Source organism: Adiantum capillus-veneris, chromosome 30, assembly GCF_014529385.1.
Source record: "Adiantum capillus-veneris isolate H3 chromosome 30, ASM1452938v2, whole genome shotgun sequence".
In the NCBI taxonomy this organism is placed as follows: domain Eukaryota; kingdom Viridiplantae; phylum Streptophyta; class Polypodiopsida; order Polypodiales; family Pteridaceae; genus Adiantum; species Adiantum capillus-veneris.
Genome location: NC_140960.1, coordinates 25,934,070 through 25,952,133, shown reverse-complemented (window position 1 = coordinate 25,952,133; position 18,064 = coordinate 25,934,070). Strand labels below are relative to the sequence as shown.

The 18,064-nt window shown below is 41.8% G+C and overlaps 4 pseudogenes; all 4 read left to right on the top strand.

Moving 5' to 3' along the window:
- Positions 1-1,687: 1,687 nt before the first annotated feature.
- LOC147417695 (uncharacterized) lies at positions 1,688-2,504 on the top strand (annotated as a pseudogene).
- Positions 2,505-2,943: 439 nt separating this feature from the next.
- LOC147417694 (uncharacterized) lies at positions 2,944-4,463 on the top strand (annotated as a pseudogene).
- Positions 4,464-10,325: 5,862 nt separating this feature from the next.
- LOC147417693 (uncharacterized) lies at positions 10,326-15,740 on the top strand (annotated as a pseudogene).
- A 975-nt stretch (positions 15,741-16,715) lies between these two features.
- LOC147417692 (uncharacterized) lies at positions 16,716-17,800 on the top strand (annotated as a pseudogene).
- Positions 17,801-18,064: the final 264 nt, after the last annotated feature.

Here is an 18,064-nt window from a genome sequence, read left to right as displayed (position 1 = left end):
TATGTATGATTTCACTCATTTGTGACTGTCATTGAAAATGAGTGGACCATAAGAGTGAAATCGAGTTTCATTCTATTGAAATGAGTTTGACCAAGAAAAATTGAGTTTAGAGGAGTCAATTTACTAAGTGGCATTAGATCTATTTCAATTGGTTTTCGTACAATAAACCCTAAGTAGCTATAATTGTGTGTAGTAAAGCCTGATAGGTTAGTCTAAAATGATCTATATATTCTAATATGATGCAACTCAATGCATTTGGATACAACTAGAATTAATCAAGGTCTATGAAGCTATATATGGTGCATTGGGGGTCATAGGTATATAAATGATGGAGATGTTTTAATTTAATATACTTCCACTAATTTTATATTAAGCATTTCTATTAAAATTTCTCACTTATCTGGATGAACTTTACTTACATTAAATGTACTCAAGTAAATGGTAACACTTATATCTATTTCTAGATAAACAAAGTTAGTCTTGACAACTATGGTTTGAGAGCTTTGACTCATTAGAAACTTTTACCAAATGGTTACCATTTACTCAAGTAAATGGTGATATCTATTTCTAGATAAACATACATTCTCTCAACAACCATGTTTGAGAGCTTTGACTCATTCAAAACTCTTACCCGATTGTTCTACTTTGTACCACAAAAGAAGATCAACTAAGCTTGTTGAAAACTTTGAAGAAATCTAGGTTTTAAATACACCTCCACGTTAATATTTTGACATTGTATTCCAACATAATATGGAAGATGTAAGTATTTTGATTTAATAAAGTTATAACTTGATGCTTGTCATCCAAGCTTATGGACATATTTTGAGAAGTTAATGAGACTTTTGAATAATCAACACAACGTGGACTGTACTTCTAGGGTATCCAATTTACATTTGAATTGGATGTTTTATTCCTATAGATTGTGATCTACTTTGTGTTTAGGATTGTATCATTGATATTATTTGGAGGAATATAACAGAAATTGTTCAAAACAATTACAATAATCTCCATCATCTTGTAATATCTTTTCCTCTCTAAGGACAGTGTGTGCAGTGGTGGTACTTCAAATCAGTGATAGAGTGTGTGAGATATAAAATGTTTTGATCCCTTCCCTTTTGTAGATTTGTCTATAACTGTGAGACTTTATTTTGTTTTTTAATTTATATTGGAGAAATAATATATCAATTAAGAAACTTAGTTGATGATCGAGCGAGTGACCATGATATTTGTCAATAATTAGTTGTTTAACTATGCTTAATGAATTTTTACTAAAATGAAATTAGGGGTAGACAAACTTACTACAATAAGAATCAATTACTTGATCCATAGTAAGTGAAAAAGTACCAAATGAAACACCCTTTGCTATGTAGGAGTTTCTAAACTACCAGATGAGGATGCCAAAGAGCTAGCTACTATGTAGGAGTTCATGACTTACTAGATGAACTTACTAGATAAAGACGTCCAAGAACAGGCTTCTATATAGGAGTTTATGATTTACTAGATGAACTTACTAGATCAGAACGTCTAAGAGCAAGTTACTATATAGAAGTTTGTGATTTTCTAGATGAATTAGAAAATTTATAGCTTACTTGCTAGATTAAATGTGAAAACTCCTACTTGTAACTAGGAATTATTGAGCGTGTACTCTAACATGCTATCTAGAAACACGTCCAAAGCTCCTTCTGCAATGGAAAGAGTGGGAAAATCATCCTGCAGTACAATATCGAATCAACAGCATAACTACATAACAGTGGTGGATGTGGCTGGTGGGCGTAGGGTGGTGGAGGTGGAGGTGCCGGCCTCTCCGGCAGAATATAATATTGGGGCCTCGTCGGTGCCGTCGGCGGACTGCATGAAGGTGGGCGAGCTTTTGCTCTAGTTTTCGTCCGGCCATTTCGTCGCCCATTATCCCGGCTCCTCCTTTCCCTTCCACACGGATGTAGGTTATCCAGCTACACTCCGCCTGCACGAGTGCGCCTCTAGGCTGGGCGCCAACACGGATGCCGTGGCTGGCGCTGCCCACGTGTATGTGCTCTTCCCCATGCCCTGCCTCCACACGCGCCTCACTCCCCAGGAGCATCTCACCATTTCCCGTCCTCTGCACAATCATGACGCTATCTCTAACTCTCCTTAGCAGCTTAATTATGCGTCATGAAGACATTAATGATTTAGTCAAGTCTCCACTGGCACTGCGTCTACTGAGGTGCTCTCGCGCCAAGCGGGTGCGCATGTCCTGGGGTCGCTTTGGTGCAGCGAGGGTAGATCCCCATGAAGATATTCAACAGGAGTTAATTATCACGACATCCAGCTTGACATCCACGACAGTGAAGGTGATGGCGAAGGCAGATGAAGGTTGTACACACATTAATAGTGCAGATCAGGAAGACGAAGAGATCACATTAGAGCTGCAAAGCCCGCAGGTATACACACAGCTTATGCCGAAGCTGACGGTGATGATAAAAGAAAAGCCTTGGACTCCAAATCTTGAAACCAGCAGCGAATGAGGACAGGAAGCATGATCTCATGAAACCATCAGCCAATGAGGACAACATCGGATACAAGCTTGCAAAGTTACATTATATCTAAGGCACCTCGGCAATGTTGGAATAAAATAAAATATCACAGCTGTCATGTCTCGAGAAACCAAGAGACACCAATACCTTTTCATATCCACGCATGCACCCCTATAACTGTAACCACAATCATAATGTAATCTCTCTTTTTCTAATGCATTACCACGCTGTCTCTGATAGTGGACGCCCTCCTTGGCCATCCTGTCAATATGGTATCAATCGTCGGGACGGCCTGGATACCCTGGGCATGCGCACCAATATGCAAGTGTCTCCACCTTTTCCCATCGCCATCAGCCTGCCTGTACAACCCACTACAGCCCTTGAGGCTGATGTCGAACTCAAGAACGTCCCTACCTAGCTGCCTGTCGTAATGCACACGACCCAATTTGCGCCTGCTACTGTCAATGGCCATGCTCCTGCAGAGCCTGATCTTTTGTCGTGCTGGCTAACGATACTTGAACATGGCACGTCATGCAAGATCCATCACCAAGGGCACCTTGTTGCAGATGCCACCAAGCCAGATGTTTCCAAGAATGTCGTTAATGCTGCTGCAACCCAATCTGCTGCCACTCCTGTGAATTCTTCACTTGCTGCTTGCGATACTACTGAATAGGCAAAACGAGCATTTGTTGACGACAATACTACCACAACACTTGCTGCGGCCAATTTCACATATGCCGCCTGTGCAGCCTCCAACTATAAAGCCATTGTGGAAATCACAAGGGACACCAACCCTGCAACAACCGGCATCGACGTCAACCCTGGTGAAGACACAAATGTCGTCCCTGCACTGGATATCGTGCAGATGACGAAGCCCCAATTTTCTGATGGTCATGATGCTGCAGCTATTCATTTTGTATACCATGGAACCCATGATGATGACGATGAATATTCCATCATCAACACATTCCTTGCTTCACTACAGGCCTGTGCAGATGGACCTACTATTGCCCAACTTCATGCAGACGCTCGTGCAGCCTCAAGCAATAGCTAATTCATGCTGTGAAGCTGAGCTCTTCTCGGACAATGCACCTGTAGCTGATGCAGAATATAAAAAGAAAGATGAAGTCCCTACCCCTACTGCGGATGAAAATGCTGATGTACCTGTCCAAGAAGCAGATGAAAACGCTGCTGCAATACCTGTCTCACATCCAGTCGATGGTGATGAAGTACCCACCCGGAATGACCCAGCCAAGAATGACATCCTTGCTGCGGAAATTACTCTTGCAGCACCCAGCCCTTCCATGCTCGCCACCTTGCCTTGTGAATACTGTGGCCACCATGCAGATGAAGACGACGAGGTTATCATCAACTTCCTGGCTTCTCTTGAAGAGGAACACACAAACTTTGACCTGCAGACGACCACCTCTGAACACCTCAAAGACAGCACTTTGTTTGGGGATCACCCTATGATAAATGAACCTGCTCTGACGGAGATGAAGAGATAGCAGTTGCTTCCTCCTACATGTACCAAACACAAGTTGATGATGCAAAACCTGCAGATGATGGTGAAACTGATCCAACCTTCATGGAAATCACTAGAAGGGTGCCTCACCCTTACAACATGGATGTTGCTCATGCATTTCATGTTGTCCCCAAGTGAAAATATTGTTGCGATGGCTATCACAATCATTGCTCAACATCATGTTGCCCTGTTAAGATTCAATCCCGCAAGCATGAAGATCCATTCAATGATGGTGTATGCGGCTAGCACAACTGATCATTTTCATTGGCTCATGTCGTGTACGAAAGGGGGGAATAAATGTAGATCTTCATCCACGACACTCGTAGCTTTCTCATGAGTGCTTGATGCATCTGAAGCCACGATGGAAGATGAAACCTCACCATCAAATTTTCACCTTCAACAACTTCTTGATTGATCTCGGATAACACCAAATCCGAGATACAAACCCAAAATTTGTTTTCTCCTTCATGCACTGATTGCAAAGCAATTACAAAAACAGAAAGCACTTTCCAGCTCATCTAGGCACTTCTCATGCACAATAAAATATTCTCTCGGCATTCAGCTGAGGGGGGATGTTGGAATAAAATAAAATATCACAGCTGTCATGTCTCGAGAAACCAAGAGACACCAATACCTTTTCATATCCATGCACACACCCCTATAACTGTAACCACAATCATGGAATGAAACAAGCCCGACTACCCGCCTATCTCTACGTATATCTCTCTCTCTCTTTGTATTAGAATCTCTCTCCTTCTCTATGTAACACACACACACAGTAATGTAATCTCTCTTTCTCTAATGCCTTACCACGCTGTCTTTGATTGTGGACGCCCTCCTGGGCCATCCTGTCAATAGGCAAGCAGCTTATCACCTCTCCTTTCACACTCAATGAGCCAATTGAGTTCAACAATTGAATCAATGCGGAGGCAGGGCAACAAATGGAGGTTCTCAAATTAACCATTGCAAAAGCAATTCCTTGAGTTCAATTGTCCATATAGTCGCTCATGGGGGATGCCAAAGCATGATTACACCTAGCATTGATCCTTGCATACCATTGTATCGCATTAAAATCTAGAAGGGGGCGATTCACGCCTCATAACCCCCGCAACTCTTTCCCAAGAAAAATAGTTGAACGATGGGGCTCAATGTTCGCAAAAGACCAGGATTTAGTGAAACTACAAATTCCTGGTTAGATTTTGATTTTGCCTTGAAGAAAGCCAATAAAATTTCATGAGTTTCGGTGTAAATATCGGAGGATGCTACAAATTTTGACCTAAAAACGCGGAGAGTTTTAAGCTAGTGTGGCCTTATTTTCCTCAACTAGGAAAAATGTTTTTGGCAAGCCTTGTGTGGGAAAATGTTTCATTCCCTAGGCAATCCTGTTGAGCTATATATAGTATCTCTATATATAGCACCCTAGTCCCCTCTATGTAAACACATCTCGTGTGATCAATAGACACACTTTGGGGCTTGTACATGTTGGTGTCATCTCTCTCTCCTCTTGTCTACATGCTCTCTCCCTTCGGTTCAACATGGTATCAGAGCAACATCAATCCTCCACAACACAGAATCAACGAATCAACGATAAGTCATATTATTTACTTGTTTCATTACAGTTTCTTTGTTTCTTAGTACTTTAAAACTCATGAGCATGTAACGTTGTGTATTTTGTAAGCAGTATGTTTATCGGCATGCTCTCGTATTTGTGTATCTCTATGTCTAGGAACTTTTAGAGGTTGCTTGGTGGACGTAAACAGTCATTTATTAGGTCTGTAATTTGTAGCATAGCATGGTATCAGTTAACGAATGTATATCTCTGTCTAGGAACTTTTAGAGGTTGCTTGGTGGACGTAAACAGTCATTTATTAGGTCTGTAATTTGTAGCGTAGCATGTTATCAGTTAACGTTGCAGAGGGTCAGGAATTTTAGAGAAACATGCAGTTAGTAGGATTCGAGACAGGAAGCATTGCAGTAGCGCCTCATGTTGGCTACGTTTAATTAAGAGTGACGGCCCCAATCAACACAACACAACTGCCACTCGCGCGTAGTACTGTGATGAGAGTTGGCAAAAGATGGCGGCCAAAGCAGAACTGAGCGCCTAGTTTAGAAATATCTCCTATTAGCTCTTGAGTGATGCCAGAATTAGAGGCAGACAATCGCGCAGTTGTGGACAAGAGAGAGCAATATGATGTAAATACACCAGCCAGTTGTGCTAAATTTAAGGGCAAGTAATATAAATAGCGCTCATCTGTACGGATGGCAATGATTTTTTTTTAGCTAGTTACGTCCCTGGAAAGTGGGTTGGGAGCTTGCGTAGCTCCTGGACTCCTCAACTTTCACATGCAGAGTTATCGCTGCCTGGTCATCGATCAGTTCGCTACCAAGGCTCTGCTAGTTATTTAGTGCCAGCGAAAATTCTCTGTTAAATATAGGGGGCGCTAATTAAAGTGTTGGACAGCAAAGCAACAAAGCGCTATCTACGGTGGCCAAAAGCCTATGCTATAATTAGCGCTACGTCTTCTAACCTCTGCAGCTCGTACAACTTCGATCTGGGTAGGTGCTGCAGTCTGAGCAGACAACCCTTATGAGCGACCAGGTGTGTGTGTACAACGACCGAAATGGTCACCTTCCATCCCGTAGGCTGCCTGCAATAGTGTGCATGGTACCGCGCATGTTGTCGGAAAGAAAAGCGCAGAAACTAGGAGATGGTGAACGGCATGGAGACGTAGACGGGACTGCAGAAGCACTTTTACAAAATCTGTCTACTATGTTCATGATAGAATAACATTAAAATAAAATATGATGTTTTTTTTAGAGTGTGTATCCCTTGATTTAGCACAACTTGCTCGTGTGTGTGCGAGACAATGCTGCCTGCTATTTTCTCTAGTTCGTAACGCTGTGAAGGATAGCAAGACAACCGCTTGTCCTAAGAGCCATCTTTAGCACATTTCTTGATTGGCTATGCTGTTCTTCATCATAAGAGGTCGGGAAGACACGGCTTGACCTTCTTTGGCACTCAGCCATATTTAGTGCTCATCTTCGCTTGCGCTTTCTCCGCTTTTATGTTCGCTTCATAGTGGTATGTAGATGATTTGATGCGGGCAATAGACTCGGACTGAGATACCGATATTTCCGACCTTCGTTCTCACTAGGGACTACCCTGTAGCCACCTCGACCTTGCCATATTTAGATTGGATATTTTAGGCATTAGTTCTTGTAATTTGTTGCTATTGATCTCGTTGCAATTTGTCATAAAATACTTCACGTCATTTTATGATCGTTTTATATGATCGTATACTAACTGTATGATGGTTTTCATGGGAATCATCGATGTAGAGATGACAAGATTTACCAAGCCATTATCTATGACTAGACATTTTCTTGAGGTTTTGCAGATTTTGCACAAAACTAGCATCTCTGATGCCATGGTACGTAAAGTCATGACGGTGATTACTATTTTATAATTGTTATTTGATTTGAAGAAAACATTTTTGATGCCATGATACGTAATACCATGATGATTATTCCTATTTCAAAGTTTTTTGTGCGTCTCTAGTGCCATAAAGAATTTCATGATGCCATGGTACGTAATTCCATGATGATTATTGCTATTTCAATGTTTTTTTGAAAGCATCTCCCAGTGACATGGTACGTGAATCCATGATGACTATTCCTATTTCAATGTTTTTATAAGTGTCTCTTATGCCATGGTGAATACCGTGATGCCATGGTACGTAAAGCCATGATGATTGGTATTTCATAGTTTTTATTTGTTGAAAGCGTCTCTGATGCCATGGTACGTAAAGCCATGATGATTGTTATTTCAAATTTTTTATAAGCGTCTTAATGCCATGGTGAACACCGTGATGCCATGGTACGTAAAGCCATGATGATGATAGCTATTGGTTGAGATCCTGGGGACCCCAATGTGTTTATCACATGCTGGCTTTGTATATATTTGTGCACATGTGATTACATTGATGTTACATTTGTTTCTATATCATCTATACATGTGATTGCATCGGCATTATGTTTGTTTCTATGTCGTCTCTAGAGCGGCGTCGCGAACCGTCTCTAAGGATAATGTGATGTATTTATTTCTAACCTTCACGTCTCGATATGTTTCTTGAGTTGATATTGTTTACAGGATGAAAGGCACGTCAAGCAGTGTGTACATGAGCTCAGAGAGATTGAAGCGGCTCAAACATATTGAAGATGTTCATAGATATTGAAGAATTAGCATCAATTCAATTGTATATATAGAGTTGTTAAAGATCCTTGAAAGGGGACATTGTAAAACAGGAGTGATGTAGCTCCTTTGAACATTGTAAATATATCTTGAAAACATTTCAATAAAACGGTGGGTATATATAGAGCTGTGGGTTTTTCCCTTGAGCCCCCAAGGGTTTTTTCATCCACAGTTAGGGACCTTCATTTGAGTGGGGGTGTTGAGCTATACATAGTATCTCTATATATAGCACCCTGGTCCCCTCTATATAAACACATGTCGTGTGATCAATATACACACTTTGGGGCTTGTACATGTTGGTGTCATATCTCTCTCCTCTTGTCTACATGCGCTCTCTCCCTTCGGTTCAAAAAATCCAACGATAATGATCATCTGGAAATCGTGAGGCGTTGATCCCACGTCCCACAAGAATGTGTCAGTTAGTGACATGGCTTCTCTGCACCACCGGTGTCATCCATCAGGGGCTGCTCTCCTCCCTTCCCTTTGCATACTTGTGATAGCCCTTGTGGATTGCCAATGAGTGTTTCCCCTTTTTGGGTATACAATACATAGTATTGGTCATTATTGTGGTGATTATAGCTTTATGGCTTGATTAGGCCTAGCCATTGGATGCATGTGCATCCTCTCTCTTACTCTTTACAAGGGCTCTCATGCTCTCGGAAAGACATAGTGGCTATGGACTATGTAAAAAATCATTGATCGTCCACACACTTGGAATGACTTGAAAGCTCGCAAGAAGGAGTCATTTTTACTTTGACAGTTTCATTTCAAGGCTCATTGAGCTTGGAGTAATTTTTTGGATTCCATGTGACACTCATCTGCTCAGTATACTAAAAGATTTTGGCAAATTTTTGTGGAACATATGAATGCTTGAAGAAGTTTGACAACATGCTTTAACAAAAATACAAAGATGAAGTTCAAAAAGGTATCCAAACTAAAATGACTATGCTTAAATCTTCGGCATTATATGAGGCTATTTGTTTCACTCATAATGCTGAAAAAGAGACTCAATCTTTTACACATATTTTGTCAACATCTTGATGATCTGTCCGTTGGCACTCTCCACTAGACCATTACATTGGAGGTGATAGGGTGAAGAAAACTGATGTTGAATGTTCTACTTCAAATTCTCAACCAATGCACGCATTAAGTTTCTTCTAAACCCCTTATCTCTATAAAAAGTGAGCATTCATGGCAATCCAAAATGGCAACAAATGCTATCAAAAGTAAACTCAGCCATAACATGTGCATTTACCTCCTTAACTTCCTTAGCCTTGACCCACCTAGTAAGGTAGTAAATGGCTACCACAATGTATTTCTTACTTCTAGTTGGCTTAGGGATTGGATTGATAACATGAAAACCCCACTTCTCAAAGGCACTCTTAGTTATGATTGCCCCGTGTGACTCGGCTACCAGTCAACCTCCACCCATGGTCTCGCACACGTTGGTGCAGCCAAAGTTGGTATGAGCTAGAAAGTGATATATGCTAGGCAAAGGCTATAGGCAAGTGTAATGCAGAAGGCTAGAGCAGGTATGGAGTCCCTGGGCAGCCAAAGGGTAGTGGGAATGTATGTTTAAAGTGGATTTCTAGGCCAAAAAGCTCAAGGATAGTCTCGATGGGATAGCATATGAAGGTTCTCGAAGTGCCAAGCTAGTGCTCTAAAATGTAGTGTTAGATGTGCTCTAGAAGCCGGTCCAGGAGGCCCGGTGCTCAAGATATTGCATTGCAAAGTTAGAAGGTTTAGCAGAACCTCAACAGGTAGGGGAATTGGGGACAGATGGCCTAGGCAGATGTCAACGGATAGATGTGTAGTGCTCAAATTATGAAGCATGTCTATTTTTTAGGATTTCCAATCAGAGCGCTGGATAGCAAGTTATGATCAGTTGAAGTTTTATAGGGGGCCAATTATGGGCCAAGTCGAAGATGTTGGAAATCGTGCCATTTGGAATTTTTTAGGCCTCGAGCAAGTTTGAGAATGTGGTACATGATCTATAAAGTCCATAGAAGTCGACCGCTTGTCAATCAAATTCCTAATGAACAAGGTACAACTACAAGAAGTCAACATGAATTTGTAGACGGTGCGACATCAGATGATGTTTGTGTTCTTTTGCGGCCTCGGTTTGAGAACTCATAGGAGTCTAAACGTAACAAGGTTGAAGGGGGTGTGAGTCAGCATGATGAAGTTCTGGCCGAACTCAGTGGCTTGAGAATCCAATCTCAGAGCAAGGTATAGCAAACCTTCAAAGGAGGAGGAAATTTGAACCTTCAAAGTGGTTTTTTTGGATGCAATTTCAAAGGCCTTAGACCTAAGCTGCGTGGTGCCTCCACGTATCATGGGTTTACCCCACACGCACCCTCTGAAGGGCACCTCTTAAAGCCCCCCCCCCGCACCCACACACACACACACACACACACACACTAACAATATCACTAGTGGTGAGGTAAGGGGTAGTTCATGTGGAAAGTAAAAGAAAGAGGGAGAGTGGCCGGCCAAAGTAGCCAGTGAACCGGGTCGAATGCAAGGAGAGGTTTTTGGAGAGGGAGAGAGAGAGAGAGAGAGAGAGAGAGAGAGAGAGAGAGAGAGAGAGAGAGAGAGAGAGAGAGAGAGAGAGAGAGAGAGAGAGAGAGAGAGAGAGAGAGAGAGAAGACTATTAGGAGCCGGACAAAGATGGTCGAAGGGAAAGTCAAAAGAGAAGTGCAAGGTAAGCCTTGCAAAGGGTAAGAAATAAAGGAAAAAATAAAAAGGATGCCAAGGGGCACTAGCAACATCGCTAGTGCACCCCCCCTCCAGCACAAGCCAAGGAGAGCAAAAGAGAGCAGATAAATTCAGGCGGCTCCCTCCTTCTAGAAGATGCTAAATTGGGATGCCAAATGGGCCAATGAGAGTGCAGTTTCCAAAGTTGAAGACCCCCCACTATAAAAGTCATTTTTAGCAGAGGAGTGTGCCTGTCGAATCCCTTTGTATTTTCTCTTGAAAATGGCCATTGTGATGGCATTGCAAGCTTTGTACATGCCTTTGGAAGCATAATCACACCATTGTTGCCCTGTTTTGTTGTCATTTCTCTTGCCCCCCTTCTCTTTCTCCTGCTCTTGTGTTTCCCCTTGGTGCTGGCAGTGTGGATGTGTGTCTCCCCCGGACTGAAGGTGTTTTGTGTAAGAGAGTGAGATTGAGTGGCTGTCTGTGTGTGTAAGGGTGAAGACCGATCACCGTGGCAGTAGGTGCGCGTTGTGTGGTGGACTTGTGGAGTGTGTAAGCAGTGGAAAAAGAGTAGGCGGTGGTCTGCTAGTGAGAAGTGCATTTTTGAAGGTGTTTTTTGAGAGGATAGGGGTGAGATGCTTTGCACTATTATAAGCTAACTCAATAATAGGGAGATAATCTTTCCAATTTGATTGTTTTTTGCTAATTTAAGCTCTTAGCATATCCTCTAGAACTTGATTACCATGTTCAGTTTGACCATCCATTTGAAGATGATCTACAATACTGATGTTAAGGTATGTGCCCAATCATTTGAACACAACCGTCCAAAAATGACTGTTGAACTTGGGATCACGATCACTCAAAATATTTTTGGTCCAGTCATATAGTTTATACATATTTTCAACAAATGACTTATCTAACTCTAGAGCTTTAATTGTGGACTTGGTTGGTAAAGCACCACAAAGGAGGGTCAAATGACTTACCTCTATCATCAGCATCACGAATAGTCTCCACTTCAGTGATCTTGGTCCGTAGTATCTCATCAATCACTTTGTTCAAGAATTTGAAGCTTTGATGGCCTTGCTCTCTGCATCGAAAGCATACTCCAATTCTTTTCCCTCTTTCATGGAATTGTGGGCCTTAGTGCGAGCACACATAAGATTTCTTTGTTTGGTTGCATTTCCATTTCACCCATTAGGGAAGTGTCCTCGTTGCTATTGTGCATTGTGACCTTTACGATTTGGAAAAGACTGACCAGGTGGGTTTCAAGGATCTTCTATCGCATTATTAGAACAATGGTTCCTTTGAAACATCCTGCTACTCTAGTTAAAATCAACAAAGCCTACACCCTTCACTTGAAACTTCAACACTTCTTGCAAGCCCTAAAAAAACTTCATCTTTAATCGATCACCCGTCATCTCTCGAGTTTATTTACGTAGACGCAATAATCTCTCTTTGTACTCTTCTACGATTAGAACTCTTTTTTCATCTTCTTTTCCACATTGTAGTGAGAAGAGCATCACCTCTTCTCAGTCTATGCCCAACATTTCTACACTTTCATTAGTACAAGTCTACATGTACAGTTTCCATCATAGCTTTTCAATGTTATAAAGTTTCAAGATTGCTATCGTTTTCTTTGCTTCTTTGCAAAACTATCGTAAGGCTAATAAGTCTTTGACTTCTTCAATCAAGGTATACAAATCTTCTCTTCTCTTTCATATTCCATCAAATTTACTAAGCTTAGCCGTCTTGAAGACTTGCTTCATTTCCACTTCTCTTGCATCATTGTCCTCATCGTCATCATCATTTCTCTTCCACTTCTTCTTCTTTGAGCCTTCACCTTTGCCTTGTGAAGGTAGTGATGGACCTTTTCCACCTGGCACCTCCACCCAAATCCCACATCCACCTTCGAAAACAAGTATTCCCTTTCCTTTGTTAGCATTCTCACGCTTGTTATTAAGATCTTCAATGAGCCGTTAGCATGTACGGTACTATAAGGCAGCGCAACAAGAATTGCGAAGACATGATGATATCCCACATGGACCTTCATCCAACATGACCACCTAAAAATCCCTTCAAAATATAACATAATAAGGTGACTACATACAATAGAATTCGAAATCACAAAACCAATAGCAATTGAGCTAACAAGACAAGCACTATCACTCTTTATGAGAGACTAGCCCAACCATATAGGGGCGAGAGCTTCCCACTACTTTCTTGGGCATCTGCAAGGCATAGTACATTACAAAAACACACGGTATCAATCATGGGCATGGCATGTTGCTCAATAAACTAGTTGTGACTTACTTGGTTAATTTTGATTGTATTTTAATGTTTTATGAAAGGTATGTGCATATGGGGTATTTTTCAATCCACGTATTAATATGTTCAAAGAAGACTATATCTTTTGCCAAAAAATACCAATGGAGAACTTAAAAGAGTAAGAGAAAGCATGCATGATTGATGGTAAGCATGTAACCTTATTATTTTTTAATTGAAAACCAAGATGCACTATTAACATGTCCCTTTAGTTCAAATGATTAAGTGCAAATGAGTCCAACAAAATGAAAACCAAAAAAATTGAATGCAATTAGATAACTTGAATTCAATTTAAAGAGAATTTGAACCATAGCATTGTTCATGAGGCCTCAATTGTCTGCATTTTAAAGCAATTAAGTCAAATGCTAGACCCAAATGCTTCCAATCAATAGCATTTCAAGTAAAGTTATCCTAAACCCAAATTGAGTACATTACAACTAGGTCTAGAGGCATCAAATGAGTGGGATTGAGATAAATTGAATTAAATTTCATGTTGATTGAATGTCAAACACGTCCGACATAGAGAACTTTAATCGTAAACGAGTTAAATTAGTGCATTAAAGTGTAACAAGTTCAAGTAACAATTGATAAAACATGGGTGCATAACCTTGATGTTTTCATCAGATGTATGTATGATTTCACTCATTTGTGACTGTCATTGAAAATGAGTGGACCATAAGAGTGAAATCGAGTTTCATTCTATTGAAATGAGTTTGACCAAGAAAAATTGAGTTTAGAGGAGTCAATTTACTAAGTGGCATTAGATCTATTTCAATTGGTTTTCGTACAATAAACCCTAAGTAGCTATAATTGTGTGTAGTAAAGCCTAATAGGTTAGTCTAAAAGGATCTATATATTCTAATATGATGCAACTCAATGCATTTGGATACAACTCAAAACAATTACAATAATTTCCATCATCTTGTAATATCTTTTCCTCTCTAAGGACAGTGTGTGCAGTGGTGGTACTTCAAATCAATGATAGAGTGTGTGAGATAGAAAATGTTTTGATCCCTTCCCTTTTATAGATTTGTCTATAACTGTGAGACTTTATTTTGTTTTTTAATTTATATTGGAAAACTAATATATCAATTAAGAAACTTAGTTGATGATCGAGCGAGTGACCATGATATTTGTCAATAATTAGCTGTTTAACTATGCTTAATGAATTTTTACTAAAATGAAATTAGGGGTAGACAAACTTACTACAATAAGAGTCAATTACTTGATCCATAGTAAGTGAAAAAGTATCAAATGAAACACCCTTTGCTATGTAGGAGTTTCTAAACTACCAGATGAGGATCCCAAAGTGCTAGCTACTATGTAGCAGTTCATGACTTACTAGATGAACTTACTAAATAAAGACGTCCAAGAACAGGCTTCTATATAGGAGTTTATGATTTACTAGATGAACTTACTAGATCAGAACGTCTAAGAGCAAGTTACTATATAGAAGTTTGTGATTTTCTAGATGAATTAGAAAATTTCTAGCTTACTTGCTAGATTAAATGTGAAAACTCCTACTTGTAACTAGGAATTATTGAGCGTGTACTCTAACTTGCTATCTAGAAACACGTCCAAAGCTCCTTCTGGAATGGAAAGAGACAAAACAATGCTAAGGTGGGAAAATCATCCTGCAGTACAATATCGAATCAACAGCATAACTACATAACAGTGGTGGATGTGGCTGGTGGGCGTAGGGTGGTGGAGGTGGAGGTGCCGGCCTCTCCGGCAGAATATAATAATGGGGCCTCGTCGGTGCCGTCGGCGGACTGCATGAAGGTGGGCGAGCTTTTGCTCGAGTTTTCGTCCGGCCATTTCGTCGCCCATTATCCCGGCTCCTCCTTTCCCTTCCACACGGCCGTAGGTAATCCAGCTACACTGCGCCTGCATGAGTGCGCCTCTGGGCTGGGCGTCGACACGGATGCTGTGGCTAGCGCTGCCCACGTGTATGTGCTCTTCCCCATGCCCTGCCTCCACACGCGCCTCACTCCCCAGGAGCATCTCACCATTTCCCGTCCTCTGCACAATCATGACGCTATCTCTAACTCTCCTTAGCAGCTCAATTATGCGTCATGAAGACATTAATGATTTAGTCAAGTCTCCACTGGCACTGCGTCTACTGAGGTGCTCTCGCGCCAAGCGGGTGCGCATGTCCTGGGGTCGCTTTGGTGCAGCGAGGGTAGATCCCCATGAAGATATTCAACAGGAGTTAATTATCATGACATCCAGCTTGACATCCACGACAGTGAAGGTGATGGCGAAGGCAGATGAAGGTTGTACACACATTAATAGTGCAGATCAGGAAGACGAAGAGATCACATTAGAGCTGCAAAGCCCGCAGGTATACACACAGCTTATGCCGAAGCTGACGGTGATGATAAAAGCAAAGCCTTGGACTCCAAATCTTGAAACCATCAGCGAATGAGGACAGGAAGCATGATCTCATGAAACCATCAGCCAATGAGGACAACATCGGAAACAAGCTTGCAAAGTTACATTATATCTAAGGCACCTCGGCAATGTTGGAATAAAATAAAATATCATAGCTGTCAGGTCTCGAGAAACCAAGAGACAGCAATACCTTTTCATATCCACGCATGCACCCCTATAACTGTAACCACAATCATGGAATGAAACAAGCCCGACTACCCGCCTATCTCTATGTATATCTCTCTCTCTCTCTTTGTATCTGAATCTCTCTCCTTCTCTGTGTAACACACACACACAGTAATTTAATCTCTCTTTCTCTAATGCATTACCACACTGTCTCTGATAATGGATGCCCTCCTGGGCCATCCTGTCAATATGGTATCAATCGTCGGGACGGCCTGGATACCCTGGGCATGCGCACCAATATGCAAGTGTCTCAACCTTTTCCCATCGCCATCAGCCTGCCTGTACAACCCACTGCATCCCTTGAGGCTGATGTCGAGCTCAAGAACGTCCCTACCTAGCTGCCTGTCGTAATGCACACAACCCAATTTGCGCCTGCTATTGTCAATGGCCATGCTCCTGCAGACCTGATCTTTTGTCGTGCTGGCTAACCATACTTGAACATGGCACGTCATGCAAGATCCATCACCAAGGGCACCTTGTTGCAGATGCCACCAAGCCAGATGTTTCCAAGAATGTCGTTAATGCTGCTGCAACCCAATCTGCTGCCACTCCTGTGAATTCTGCACTTGCTGCTTGCGATACTACTGAATAGGCAAAACGAGCATTTGTTGACGACAATACTACCACAACACTTGCTGCGGCCAATTTCACATATGCCGCGTGTGCAGCCTCTAACTATAAAGCCATTGTGGAAATTACAAGGGACACCAACCCTGCAACAACCGGCATCGACGTCAACCCTGGTGAAGACACAAATGTCGTCCATGCACTGGATATCGTGCAGATGACGAGGCCCCAATTTTCTGATGGTCATGATGCTGCAGCTATTCATTTTGTATACCATGGAACCCATGATGATGACGATGAATATTCCATCATCAACACATTCCTTGCTTCACTACATCCCTGTGCAGATGGACCTACTATTTCTCAACTTCATGCAGACGCGCGTGCAGCCGCAAGCAATAGCTAATTCATGCTGTGAAGCTGAGCTCTTGTCGGACAATGCACCTACAGCTGATGCAGAATATAAAAAGAAAGATGAAGTCCCTACCCCTACTGCGGATGAAAATGCTGATGTACTTGTCCAAGAAGCAGATGAAAACACTGCTGCAATACCTGTCTCACATGCAGTCGATGGTGATGAAGTACCCACCCGGAATGACCCAGCCAAGAATGACATCCTTGCTGCGGAAATTACTCTTGCAGCACCCAGCCCTTCCATGCTCGCCCCCTTGCCTTGTGAATACTGTGGCCACCATGCAGATGAAGAAGACGAGGTTATCATCAACTTCCTGGCTTCTCTTGAAGAGGAACACACAAACTTTGACCTGCAGACGACCACCTCTGAACAGCTCAAAGACAGCACTTTGTTTGGGGATCACCCTATGATAAATGAACCTGCTCTGACGGAGATGAAGAGATAGCAGTTGCTTCCTCCTACATGTACCAAACACAAGTTGATGATGCAAAACCTGCAGATGATGGTGAAACTGATCCAACCTTGATGGAAATCATTAGAAGGGTGCCTCACCCTTACAACATGGATGTTGCTCATGCGTTTCATGTTGTCCCCAAGTGAAAATATTGTTGCGATGGCTATCACAATCATTGCTCAACATCATGTTGCCCTGTTAAGATTCAATCCCGCAAGCATGAAGATCCATTCAATGATGGTGTATGCGGCTAGCACAACTGATCATTTTCATTGGCTCATGTCGTGTACGAAAGGGGGGAATAAATGTAGATCTTCATCCACGACACTCGTAGCTTTCTCACGAGTGCTTGATGCATCTGAAGCCACGATGGAAGATGAAACCTCACCATCAAATTTTCACCTTCAACAACTTCTTGATTGATCTCGAATAACACCAAATCCGAGATACAAACCCAAAATTTGTTGTCTCCTTCATGCACTGATTGCAAAGCAATTACAAAAACAGAAAGCACTTTCCAGCTCATCTAGGCACTTCTCATGCACAATAAAATATTCTCTCGGCATTCAGCTGAGGGGGGATGTTGGAATAAAATAAAATATCACAGCTGTCATGTCTCGAGAAACCAAGAGACACCAATACCTTTTCATATCCACGCACACACCCCTATAACTGTAACCACAATCATGGAATGAAA